Below are 12,056 nucleotides of genomic sequence, written 5' to 3'. Positions count from 1 at the left end.
GGTGCCTGCAGGCGACTGATGGCCGGCACAGCAGCAGCAGCAGCAGCAAAAATAACCTGCCGCTCCATTGCGTGGCACAACACAAGTGCAGAGGGGTGACTTGAGCAGCCCCTGCTGGCGGAAAAAGCCTACTGCACCTGGTATTCCCAGGCGGTCTCCCATCCAAGTACTAACCAGGCCTGAGTCTGCTTAGCTTCCGAGATCAGACGAGATCGGGCGTTTTCAGACTAGTATGGCCGTAGGCACCGGCCCCTTCCTTTTCTCCCTACTTCAAGGCGTGCTGGCCAGCCACATTTTCTTTGCTGCTCTTTCTCTTTATCCCCTTTGTTTTTTTTTTCTCTTTTCTCTTTGCTCTTCCTCCTCTGTGCGTGCTTCCCTCCCTCCGTCCCTCCAGCTGCCTTTCAGCCAGCCCTTGCCCACCAGGCTCCTGTAGTCTCCCACATCCCCACGCAGGCCAACTGCAAGCCCTCCCCCTGCTTCATCAGGCTGCAGCCTGCATTCTCTCATCCTTCCGCACTCCTCCACGCCTCCCTTTCCCAATGGCAGGCAGTGGCCAGGGGGTACCGCAGGGATCACTACTGGCACCGCAGCTTTTTACCATATATCTTAACCATCTACAAGATGCTATTAGCCATAACATTAGCAAATTTGCTGATGATACTAAGCTGGCTGGCAGGGTGAAATGTCATCAGGATGTTAGCAGATTACAGGGTGACCTGGACAAGTTAGGTGAGTGGCCAGATGCAATTTAATGTGGATAAATCAATGGTTACCCACTTTGGTGCAAGGCAGATTACTACCTAAATGGAATCAATTTAGGTCAAGGGGCAGGACAGAGAGATCTGGGGGTTCCTGTACACCACTCAATGAAGGTAAGCATGCAGGTACAGCAGGTAGTGAAGAAGGCTAATAGCATGCTGGCCTTCATAACAAGAGGGATGGAGTATAGAAGCAAAGAGGTTCTTTTGCAGCTGTACAGGGCCCTGGTGAGACCACACCTGGAGTACTGTGTGCAGTTCTGCTCTCCAGATTTGATTCTGGCTATTGAGGGAATGCAGCGTAGGTTCACCAGGTCAATTCCTGGACTGGCGGGATTACCTTACACTGAAAGACTGGAGCGACTGGGCTTGTGTGTACCCTCGAGTTTAGAAGACTGAGAGGGGATCTGATTGAGACATTTCAGATCATCAAAGGATTGGACACTCTGGCGGCAGGAAACATGTTTCCGCTGCTGGGTGAGTGCCGAAACAGAGGACACTGCTTAAAAATACGGGTAGACCATTTAGGACAGAGATGAGGAGAAACTTCTTCACCCAGAGAGTGGTGGCTGTGTGGAATGCTCTGCCCCAGAGGGCAGTGGAGGCCCAGTCTCTGGATTCATTTAAGAAAGAGTTGCATAGAGCTCTCAAGGATAGTGGAATCAAGGGTTACGGAGATAAGGCAGGAACAGGATACTGATTAAGGATGATCAGCCATGATCATATTGAATGGTGGTGCAGGCTCGAAAGGCAGAATGGCCAACTCCTGCACCTATTGTCCTCCTTTCCTGACTGCCACCCGCAGACAGCGTGCAGCCCCAATCCCTTTCTTTCCGTCTTTCTCGCTGATTTCGGCAGCGCTCCGCTCTCCTCCCCTCCCTGTCTGGTGCCTGCAGGCGACTGATGGCCGGCACAGCAGCAGCAGCAGCAGCAGCAGCAAAAATATCCTGCCGCTCCATTGCGTGGCACAACACAAGTGCAGAGGGGTGACTTGAGCAGCCCCTGCTGGCGGAAAAAGCCTACTGCACCTGGTATTCCCAGGCGTCTCCCATCCAAGTACTAACCAGGCCTGAGTCTGCTTAGCTTCCGAGATCAGACGAGATCGGGCGCTTTCAGACTAGTATGGCCGTAGGCACCGGCCCCTTCCTTTTCTCCCTACTTCAAGGCGTGCTGGCCAGCCACATTTTCTTTGCTGCTCTTTCTCTTTATCCCCTTTGTTTTTTTTTTTCTCTTTTCTCTTTGCTCTTCCTCCTCTGTGCGTGCTTCCCTCCCTCCGTCCCTCCAGCTGCCTTTCAGCCAGCCCTTGCCCACCAGGCTCCTGTAGTCTCCCACATCCCCACGCAGGCCAACTGCAAGCCCTCCCCCTGCTTCATAAGGCTGCAGCCTGCATTCTCTCATCCTTCCGCACTCCTCCACGCCTCCCTTTCCCAATGGCAGGCAGTGGCCAGGGGGGTACCGCAGGGATCACTACTGGGACCGCAGCTTTTTACCATATATCTTAACCATCTACAAGATGCTATTAGCCATAACATTAGCAAATTTGCTGATGATACTAAGCTGGCTGGCAGGGTGAAATGTCATCAGGATGTTAGCAGATTACAGGGTGACCTGGACAAGTTAGGTGAGTGGCCAGATGCAATTTAATGTGGATAAATCAATGGTTACCCACTTTGGTGCAAGGCAGATTACTACCTAAATGGAATCAATTTAGGTCAAGGGGCAGGACAGAGAGATCTGGGGGTTCCTGTACACCACTCAATGAAGGTAAGCATGCAGGTACAGCAGGTAGTGAAGAAGGCTAATAGCATGCTGGCCTTCATAACAAGAGGGATGGAGTATAGAAGCAAAGAGGTTCTTTTGCAGCTGTACAGGGCCCTGGTGAGACCACACCTGGAGTACTGTGTGCAGTTCTGCTCTCCAGATTTGATTCTGGCTATTGAGGGAATGCAGCGTAGGTTCACCAGGTCAATTCCTGGACTGGCGGGATTACCTTACACTGAAAGACTGGAGCGACTGGGCTTGTGTGTACCCTCGAGTTTAGAAGACTGAGAGGGGATCTGATTGAGACATTTCAGATCATCAAAGGATTGGACACTCTGGCGGCAGGAAACATGTTTCCGCTGCTGGGTGAGTGCCGAAACAGAGGACACTGCTTAAAAATACGGGGTAGACCATTTAGGACAGAGATGAGGAGAAACTTCTTCACCCAGAGAGTGGTGGCTGTGTGGAATGCTCTGCCCCAGAGGGCAGTGGAGGCCCAGTCTCTGGATTCATTTAAGAAAGAGTTGCATAGAGCTCTCAAGGATAGTGGAATCAAGGGTTACGGAGATAAGGCAGGAACAGGATACTGATTAAGGATGATCAGCCATGATCATATTGAATGGTGGTGCAGGCTCGAAAGGCAGAATGGCCAACTCCTGCACCTATTGTCCTCCTTTCCTGACTGCCACCCGCAGACAGCGTGCAGCCCCAATCCCTTTCTTTCCGTCTTTCTCGCTGATTTCGGCAGCGCTCCGCTCTCCTCCCCTCCCTGTCTGGTGCCTGCAGGCGACTGATGGCCGCACACAGCAGCAGCAGCAGCAGCAGCAAAAATAACCTGCCGCTCCATTGCGTGGCACAACACAAGTGCAGAGGGGTGACTTGAGCAGCCCCTGCTGGCGGAAAAAGCCTACTGCACCTGGTATTCCCAGGCGGTCTCCCATCCAAGTACTAACCAGGCCTGAGTCTGCTTAGCTTCCGAGATCAGACGAGATCGGGCGTTTTCAGACTAGTATGGCCGTAGGCACCGGCCCCTTCCTTTTCTCCCTACTTCAAGGCGTGCTGGCCAGCCACATTTTCTTTGCTGCTCTTTCTCTTTATCCCCTTTGTTTTTTTTTTCTCTTTTCTCTTTGCTCTTCCTCCTCTGTGCGTGCTTCCCTCCCTCCGTCCCTCCAGCTGCCTTTCAGCCAGCCCTTGCCCACCAGGCTCCTGTAGTCTCCCACATCCCCACGCAGGCCAACTGCAAGCCCTCCCCCTGCTTCATAAGGCTGCAGCCTGCATTCTCTCATCCTTCCGCACTCCTCCACGCCTCCCTTTCCCAATGGCAGGCAGTGGCCAGGGGGTACCGCAGGGATCACTACTGGCACCGCAGCTTTTTACCATATATCTTAACCATCTACAAGATGCTATTAGCCATAACATTAGCAAATTTGCTGATGATACTAAGCTGGCTGGCAGGGTGAAATGTCATCAGGATGTTAGCAGATTACAGGGTGACCTGGACAAGTTAGGTGAGTGGCCAGATGCAATTTAATGTGGATAAATCAATGGTTACCCACTTTGGTGCAAGGCAGATTACTACCTAAATGGAATCAATTTAGGTCAAGGGGCAGGACAGAGAGATCTGGGGGTTCCTGTACACCACTCAATGAAGGTAAGCATGCAGGTACAGCAGGTAGTGAAGAAGGCTAATAGCATGCTGGCCTTCATAACAAGAGGGATGGAGTATAGAAGCAAAGAGGTTCTTTTGCAGCTGTACAGGGCCCTGGTGAGACCACACCTGGAGTACTGTGTGCAGTTCTGCTCTCCAGATTTGATTCTGGCTATTGAGGGAATGCAGCGTAGGTTCACCAGGTCAATTCCTGGACTGGCGGGATTACCTTACACTGAAAGACTGGAGCGACTGGGCTTGTGTGTACCCTCGAGTTTAGAAGACTGAGAGGGGATCTGATTGAGACATTTCAGATCATCAAAGGATTGGACACTCTGGCGGCAGGAAACATGTTTCCGCTGCTGGGTGAGTGCCGAAACAGAGGACACTGCTTAAAAATACGGGGTAGACCATTTAGGACAGAGATGAGGAGAAACTTCTTCACCCAGAGAGTGGTGGCTGTGTGGAATGCTCTGCCCCAGAGGGCAGTGGAGGCCCAGTCTCTGGATTCATTTAAGAAAGAGTTGCATAGAGCTCTCAAGGATAGTGGAATCAAGGGTTACGGAGATAAGGCAGGAACAGGATACTGATTAAGGATGATCAGCCATGATCATATTGAATGGTGGTGCAGGCTCGAAAGGCAGAATGGCCAACTCCTGCACCTATTGTCCTCCTTTCCTGACTGCCACCCGCAGACAGCGTGCAGCCCCAATCCCTTTCTTTCCGTCTTTCTCGCTGATTTCGGCAGCGCTCCGCTCTCCTCCCCTCCCTGTCTGGTGCCTGCAGGCGACTGATGGCCCACAGCAGCAGCAGCAGCAGCAGCAGCAAAAATAACCTGCCGCTCCATTGCGTGGCACAACACAAGTGCAGAGGGGTGACTTGAGCAGCCCCTGCTGGCGGAAAAAGCCTACTGCACCTGGTATTCCCAGGCGGTCTCCCATCCAAGTACTAACCAGGCCTGAGTCTGCTTAGCTTCCGAGATCAGACGAGATCGGGCGTTTTCAGACTAGTATGGCCGTAGGCACCGCCCCTTCCTTTTCTCCCTACTTCAAGGCGTGCTGGCCAGCCACATTTTCTTTGCTGCTCTTTCTCTTTATCCCCTTTGTTTTTTTTTCTCTTTTCTCTTTGCTCTTCCTCCTCTGTGCGTGCTTCCCTCCCTCCGTCCCTCCAGCTGCCTTTCAGCCAGCCCTTGCCCACCAGCTCCTGTAGTCTCCCACATCCCCATGCAGGCCAACTGCAAGCCCTCCCCCTGCTTCATAAGGCTGCAGCCTGCATTCTCTCATCCTTCCGCACTCCTCCACGCCTCCCTTTCCCAATGGCAGGCAGTGGCCAGGGGGGTACCGCAGGGATCACTACTGGCACCGCAGCTTTTTACCATATATCTTAACCATCTACAAGATGCTATTAGCCATAACATTAGCAAATTTGCTGATGATACTAAGCTGGCTGGCAGGGTGAAATGTCATCAGGATGTTAGCAGATTACAGGGTGACCTGGACAAGTTAGGTGAGTGGCCAGATGCAATTTAATGTGGATAAATCAATGGTTACCCACTTTGGTGCAAGGCAGATTACTACCTAAATGGAATCAATTTAGGTCAAGGGGCAGGACAGAGAGATCTGGGGGTTCCTGTACACCACTCAATGAAGGTAAGCATGCAGGTACAGCAGGTAGTGAAGAAGGCTAATAGCATGCTGGCCTTCATAACAAGAGGGATGGAGTATAGAAGCAAAGAGGTTCTTTTGCAGCTGTACAGGGCCCTGGTGAGACCACACCTGGAGTACTGTGTGCAGTTCTGCTCTCCAGATTTGATTCTGGCTATTGAGGGAATGCAGCGTAGGTTCACCAGGTCAATTCCTGGACTGACGGGATTACCTTACACTGAAAGACTGGAGCGACTGGGCTTGTGTGTACCCTCGAGTTTAGAAGACTGAGAGGGGATCTGATTGAGACATTTCAGATCATCAAAGGATTGGACACTCTGGCGGCAGGAAACATGTTTCCGCTGCTGGGTGAGTGCCGAAACAGAGGACACTGCTTAAAAATACGGGGTAGACCATTTAGGACAGAGATGAGGAGAAACTTCTTCACCCAGAGAGTGGTGGCTGTGTGGAATGCTCTGCCCCAGAGGGCAGTGGAGGCCCAGTCTCTGGATTCATTTAAGAAAGAGTTGCATAGAGCTCTCAAGGATAGTGGAATCAAGGGTTACGGAGATAAGGCAGGAACAGGATACTGATTAAGGATGATCAGCCATGATCATATTGAATGGTGGTGCAGGCTCGAAAGGCAGAATGGCCAACTCCTGCACCTATTGTCCTCCTTTCCTGACTGCCACCCGCAGACAGCGTGCAGCCCCAATCCCTTTCTTTCCGTCTTTCTCGCTGATTTCGGCAGCGCTCCGCTCTCCTCCCCTCCCTGTCTGGTGCCTGCAGGCGACTGATGGCCGGCACAGCAGCAGCAGCAGCAGCAGCAGCAGCAAAAATAACCTGCCGCTCCATTGCGTGGCACAACACAAGTGCAGAGGGGTGACTTGAGCAGCCCCTGCTGGCGGAAAAAGCCTACTGCACCTGGTATTCCCAGGCGGTCTCCCATCCAAGTACTAACCAGGCCTGAGTCTGCTTAGCTTCCGAGATCAGACGAGATCGGGCGTTTTCAGACTAGTATGGCCGTAGGCACCGGCCCCTTCCTTTTCTCCCTACTTCAAGGCGTGCTGGCCAGCCACATTTTCTTTGCTGCTCTTTCTCTTTATCCCCTTTGTTTTTTTTTCTCTTTTCTCTTTGCTCTTCCTCCTCTGTGCGTGCTTCCCTCCCTCCGTCCCTCCAGCTGCCTTTCAGCCAGCCCTTGCCCACCAGGCTCCTGTAGTCTCCCACATCCCCACGCAGGCCAACTGCAAGCCCTCCCCCTGCTTCATCAGGCTGCAGCCTGCATTCTCTCATCCTTCCGCACTCCTCCACGCCTCCCTTTCCCAATGGCAGGCAGTGGCCAGGGGGTACCGCAGGGATCACTACTGGCACCGCAGCTTTTTACCATATATCTTAACCATCTACAAGATGCTATTAGCCATAACATTAGCAAATTTGCTGATGATACTAAGCTGGCTGGCAGGGTGAAATGTCATCAGGATGTTAGCAGATTACAGGGTGACCTGGACAAGTTAGGTGAGTGGCCAGATGCAATTTAATGTGGATAAATCAATGGTTACCCACTTTGGTGGAAGGCAGATTACTACCTAAATGGAATCAATTTAGGTCAAGGGGCAGGACAGAGAGATCTGGGGTTCCTGTACACCACTCAATGAAGGTAAGCATGCAGGTACAGCAGGTAGTGAAGAAGGCTAATAGCATGCTGGCCTTCATAACAAGAGGGATGGAGTATAGAAGCAAAGAGGTTCTTTTGCAGCTGTACAGGGCCCTGGTGAGACCACACCTGGAGTACTGTGTGCAGTTCTGCTCTCCAGATTTGATTCTGGCTATTGAGGGAATGCAGCGTAGGTTCACCAGGTCAATTCCTGGACTGGCGGGATTACCTTACACTGAAAGACTGGAGCGACTGGGCTTGTGTGTACCCTCGAGTTTAGAAGACTGAGAGGGGATCTGATTGAGACATTTCAGATCATCAAAGGATTGGACACTCTGGCGGCAGGAAACATGTTTCCGCTGCTGGGTGAGTGCCGAAACAGAGGACACTGCTTAAAAATACGGGGTAGACCATTTAGGACAGAGATGAGGAGAAACTTCTTCACCCAGAGAGTGGTGGCTGTGTGGAATGCTCTGCCCCAGAGGGCAGTGGAGGCCCAGTCTCTGGATTCATTTAAGAAAGAGTTGCATAGAGCTCTCAAGGATAGTGGAATCAAGGGTTACGGAGATAAGGCAGGAACAGGATACTGATTAAGGATGATCAGCCATGATCATATTGAATGGTGGTGCAGGCTCGAAAGGCAGAATGGCCAACTCCTGCACCTATTGTCCTCCTTTCCTGACTGCCACCCGCAGACAGCGTGCAGCCCCAATCCCTTTCTTTCCGTCTTTCTCGCTGATTTCGGCAGCGCTCCGCTCTCCTCCCCTCCCTGTCTGGTGCCTGCAGGCGACTGATGGCCGGCACAGCAGCAGCAGCAGCAGCAGCAAAAATAACCTGCCGCTCCATTGCGTGGCACAACACAAGTGCAGAGGGGTGACTTGAGCAGCCCCTGCTGGCGGAAAAAGCCTACTGCACCTGGTATTCCCAGGCGGTCTCCCATCCAAGTACTAACCAGGCCTGAGTCTGCTTAGCTTCCGAGATCAGACGAGATCGGGCGTTTTCAGACTAGTATGGCCGTAGGCACCGGCCCCTTCCTTTTCTCCCTACTTCAAGGCGTGCTGGCCAGCCACATTTTCTTTGCTGCTCTTTCTCTTTATCCCCTTTGTTTTTTTTTCTCTTTTCTCTTTGCTCTTCCTCCTCTGTGCGTGCTTCCCTCCCTCCGTCCCTCCAGCTGCCTTTCAGCCAGCCCTTGCCCACCAGGCTCCTGTAGTCTCCCACATCCCCACGCAGGCCAACTGCAAGCCCTCCCCCTGCTTCATAAGGCTGCAGCCTGCATTCTCTCATCCTTCCGCACTCCTCCACGCCTCCCTTTCCCAATGGCAGGCAGTGGCCAGGGGGGTACCGCAGGGATCACTACTGGCACCGCAGCTTTTTACCATATATCTTAACCATCTACAAGATGCTATTAGCCATAACATTAGCAAATTTGCTGATGATACTAAGCTGGCTGGCAGGGTGAAATGTCATCAGGATGTTAGCAGATTACAGGGTGACCTGGACAAGTTAGGTGAGTGGCCAGATGCAATTTAATGTGGATAAATCAATGGTTACCCACTTTGGTGCAGGCAGATTACTACCTAAATGGAATCAATTTAGGTCAAGGGGCAGGACAGAGAGATCTGGGGGTTCCTGTACACCACTCAATGAAGGTAAGCATGCAGGTACAGCAGGTAGTGAAGAAGGCTAATAGCATGCTGGCCTTCATAACAAGAGGGATGGAGTATAGAAGCAAAGAGGTTCTTTTGCAGCTGTACAGGGCCCTGGTGAGACCACACCTGGAGTACTGTGTGCAGTTCTGCTCTCCAGATTTGATTCTGGCTATTGAGGAATGCAGCGTAGGTTCACCAGGTCAATTCCTGGACTGGCGGGATTACCTTACACTGAAAGACTGGAGCGACTGGGCTTGTGTGTACCTCGAGTTTAGAAGACTGAGAGGGGATCTGATTGAGACATTTCAGATCATCAAAGGATTGGACACTCTGGCGGCAGGAAACATGTTTCCGCTGCTGGGTGAGTGCCGAAACAGAGGACACTGCTTAAAAATACGGGGTAGACCATTTAGGACAGAGATGAGGAGAAACTTCTTCACCCAGAGAGTGGTGGCTGTGTGGAATGCTCTGCCCCAGAGGGCAGTGGAGGCCCAGTCTCTGGATTCATTTAAGAAAGAGTTGCATAGAGCTCTCAAGGATAGTGGAATCAAGGGTTACGGAGATAAGGCAGGAACAGGATACTGATTAAGGATGATCAGCCATGATCATATTGAATGGTGGTGCAGGCTCGAAAGGCAGAATGGCCAACTCCTGCACCTATTGTCCTCCTTTCCTGACTGCCACCCGCAGACAGCGTGCAGCCCCAATCCCTTTCTTTCCGTCTTTCTCGCTGATTTCGGCAGCGCTCCGCTCTCCTCCCCTCCCTGTCTGGTGCCTGCAGGCGACTGATGGCCGGCACAGCAGCAGCAGCAGCAGCAGCAGCAAAAATAACCTGCCGCTCCATTGCGTGGCACAACACAAGTGCAGAGGGGTGACTTGAGCAGCCCCTGCTGGCGGAAAAAGCCTACTGCACCTGGTATTCCCAGGCGGTCTCCCATCCAAGTACTAACCAGGCCTGAGTCTGCTTAGCTTCCGAGATCAGACGAGATCGGGCGTTTTCAGACTAGTATGGCCGTAGGCACCGGCCCCTTCCTTTTCTCCCTACTTCAAGGCGTGCTGGCCAGCCACATTTTCTTTGCTGCTCTTTCTCTTTATCCCCTTTGTTTTTTTTTTCTCTTTTCTCTTTGCTCTTCCTCCTCTGTGCGTGCTTCCCTCCCTCCGTCCCTCCAGCTGCCTTTCAGCCAGCCCTTGCCCACCAGGCTCCTGTAGTCTCCCACATCCCCACGCAGGCCAACTGCAAGCCCTCCCCCTGCTTCATCAGGCTGCAGCCTGCATTCTCTCATCCTTCCGCACTCCTCCACGCCTCCCTTTCCCAATGGCAGGCAGTGGCCAGGGGGTACCGCAGGGATCACTACTGGCACCGCAGCTTTTTACCATATATCTTAACCATCTACAAGATGCTATTAGCCATAACATTAGCAAATTTGCTGATGATACTAAGCTGGCTGGCAGGGTGAAATGTCATCAGGATGTTAGCAGATTACAGGGTGACCTGGACAAGTTAGGTGAGTGGCCAGATGCAATTTAATGTGGATAAATCAATGGTTACCCACTTTGGTGCAAGGCAGATTACTACCTAAATGGAATCAATTTAGGTCAAGGGGCAGGACAGAGAGATCTGGGGGTTCCTGTACACCACTCAATGAAGGTAAGCATGCAGGTACAGCAGGTAGTGAAGAAGGCTAATAGCATGCTGGCCTTCATAACAAGAGGGATGGAGTATAGAAGCAAAGAGGTTCTTTTGCAGCTGTACAGGGCCCTGGTGAGACCACACCTGGAGTACTGTGTGCAGTTCTGCTCTCCAGATTTGATTCTGGCTATTGAGGGAATGCAGCGTAGGTTCACCAGGTCAATTCCTGGACTGGCGGGATTACCTTACACTGAAAGACTGGAGCGACTGGGCTTGTGTGTACCCTCGAGTTTAGAAGACTGAGAGGGGATCTGATTGAGACATTTCAGATCATCAAAGGATTGGACACTCTGGCGGCAGGAAACATGTTTCCGCTGCTGGGTGAGTGCCGAAACAGAGGACACTGCTTAAAAATACGGGGTAGACCATTTAGGACAGAGATGAGGAGAAACTTCTTCACCCAGAGAGTGGTGGCTGTGTGGAATGCTCTGCCCCAGAGGGCAGTGGAGGCCCAGTCTCTGGATTCATTTAAGAAAGAGTTGCATAGAGCTCTCAAGGATAGTGGAATCAAGGGTTACGGAGATAAGGCAGGAACAGGATACTGATTAAGGATGATCAGCCATGATCATATTGAATGGTGGTGCAGGCTCGAAAGGCAGAATGGCCAACTCCTGCACCTATTGTCCTCCTTTCCTGACTGCCACCCGCAGACAGCGTGCAGCCCCAATCCCTTTCTTTCCGTCTTTCTCGCTGATTTCGGCAGCGCTCCGCTCTCCTCCCCTCCCTGTCTGGTGCCTGCAGGCGACTGATGGCCGGGCAGCAGCAGCAGCAGCAGCAGCAGCAGCAGCAAAAATAACCTGCCGCTCCATTGCGTGGCACAACACAAGTGCAGAGGGGTGACTTGAGCAGCCCCTGCTGGCGGAAAAAGCCTACTGCACCTGGTATTCCCAGGCGGTCTCCCATCCAAGTACTAACCAGGCCTGAGTCTGCTTAGCTTCCGAGATCAGACGAGATCGGGCGTTTTCAGACTAGTATGGCCGTAGGCACCGGCCCCTTCCTTTTCTCCCTACTTCAAGGCGTGCTGGCCAGCCACATTTTCTTTGCTGCTCTTTCTCTTTATCCCCTTTGTTTTTTTTTTCTCTTTTCTCTTTGCTCTTCCTCCTCTGTGCGTGCTTCCCTCCCTCCGTCCCTCCAGCTGCCTTTCAGCCAGCCCTTGCCCACCAGGCTCCTGTAGTCTCCCACATCCCCACGCAGGCCAACTGCAAGCCCTCCCCCTGCTTCATCAGGCTGCAGCCTGCATTCTCTCATCCTTC

General features: G+C 52.2%; 8 non-coding genes across 8 annotated transcripts; all 8 read right to left on the bottom strand.

Moving 5' to 3' along the window:
• Positions 1-125: 125 nt before the first annotated feature.
• On the bottom strand, positions 126-244 carry LOC132810688 (5S ribosomal RNA). Its single transcript, XR_009643012.1, has one exon. It is a non-coding gene; the product is annotated as a 5S ribosomal RNA (ribosomal RNA).
• Positions 245-1,774: 1,530 nt separating this feature from the next.
• Positions 1,775-1,892, bottom strand: LOC132810725 (5S ribosomal RNA). The gene has a single exon (XR_009643046.1). It is a non-coding gene; the product is annotated as a 5S ribosomal RNA (ribosomal RNA).
• A 1,531-nt stretch (positions 1,893-3,423) lies between these two features.
• LOC132810687 (5S ribosomal RNA) lies at positions 3,424-3,542 on the bottom strand. Its single transcript, XR_009643011.1, has one exon. It is a non-coding gene; the product is annotated as a 5S ribosomal RNA (ribosomal RNA).
• A 1,529-nt stretch (positions 3,543-5,071) lies between these two features.
• On the bottom strand, positions 5,072-5,190 carry LOC132810686 (5S ribosomal RNA). The gene has a single exon (XR_009643010.1). It is a non-coding gene; the product is annotated as a 5S ribosomal RNA (ribosomal RNA).
• Positions 5,191-6,722: 1,532 nt separating this feature from the next.
• Positions 6,723-6,841, bottom strand: LOC132810685 (5S ribosomal RNA). Its single transcript, XR_009643009.1, has one exon. It is a non-coding gene; the product is annotated as a 5S ribosomal RNA (ribosomal RNA).
• Positions 6,842-8,367: 1,526 nt separating this feature from the next.
• On the bottom strand, positions 8,368-8,486 carry LOC132810684 (5S ribosomal RNA). Its single transcript, XR_009643008.1, has one exon. It is a non-coding gene; the product is annotated as a 5S ribosomal RNA (ribosomal RNA).
• Positions 8,487-10,014: 1,528 nt separating this feature from the next.
• LOC132810683 (5S ribosomal RNA) lies at positions 10,015-10,133 on the bottom strand. The gene has a single exon (XR_009643007.1). It is a non-coding gene; the product is annotated as a 5S ribosomal RNA (ribosomal RNA).
• Positions 10,134-11,669: 1,536 nt separating this feature from the next.
• LOC132810680 (5S ribosomal RNA) lies at positions 11,670-11,788 on the bottom strand. The gene has a single exon (XR_009643006.1). It is a non-coding gene; the product is annotated as a 5S ribosomal RNA (ribosomal RNA).
• Between the last annotated feature and the right edge of the window lie 268 nt (positions 11,789-12,056).

Source organism: Hemiscyllium ocellatum, unplaced genomic scaffold (assembly GCF_020745735.1).
Source record: "Hemiscyllium ocellatum isolate sHemOce1 unplaced genomic scaffold, sHemOce1.pat.X.cur. scaffold_1818_pat_ctg1, whole genome shotgun sequence".
Lineage (NCBI taxonomy): Eukaryota > Metazoa > Chordata > Chondrichthyes > Orectolobiformes > Hemiscylliidae > Hemiscyllium > Hemiscyllium ocellatum.
The sequence above is the reverse complement of the archived record's forward strand: the minus strand, read 5'-3'. Positions and strand labels throughout refer to the sequence as shown.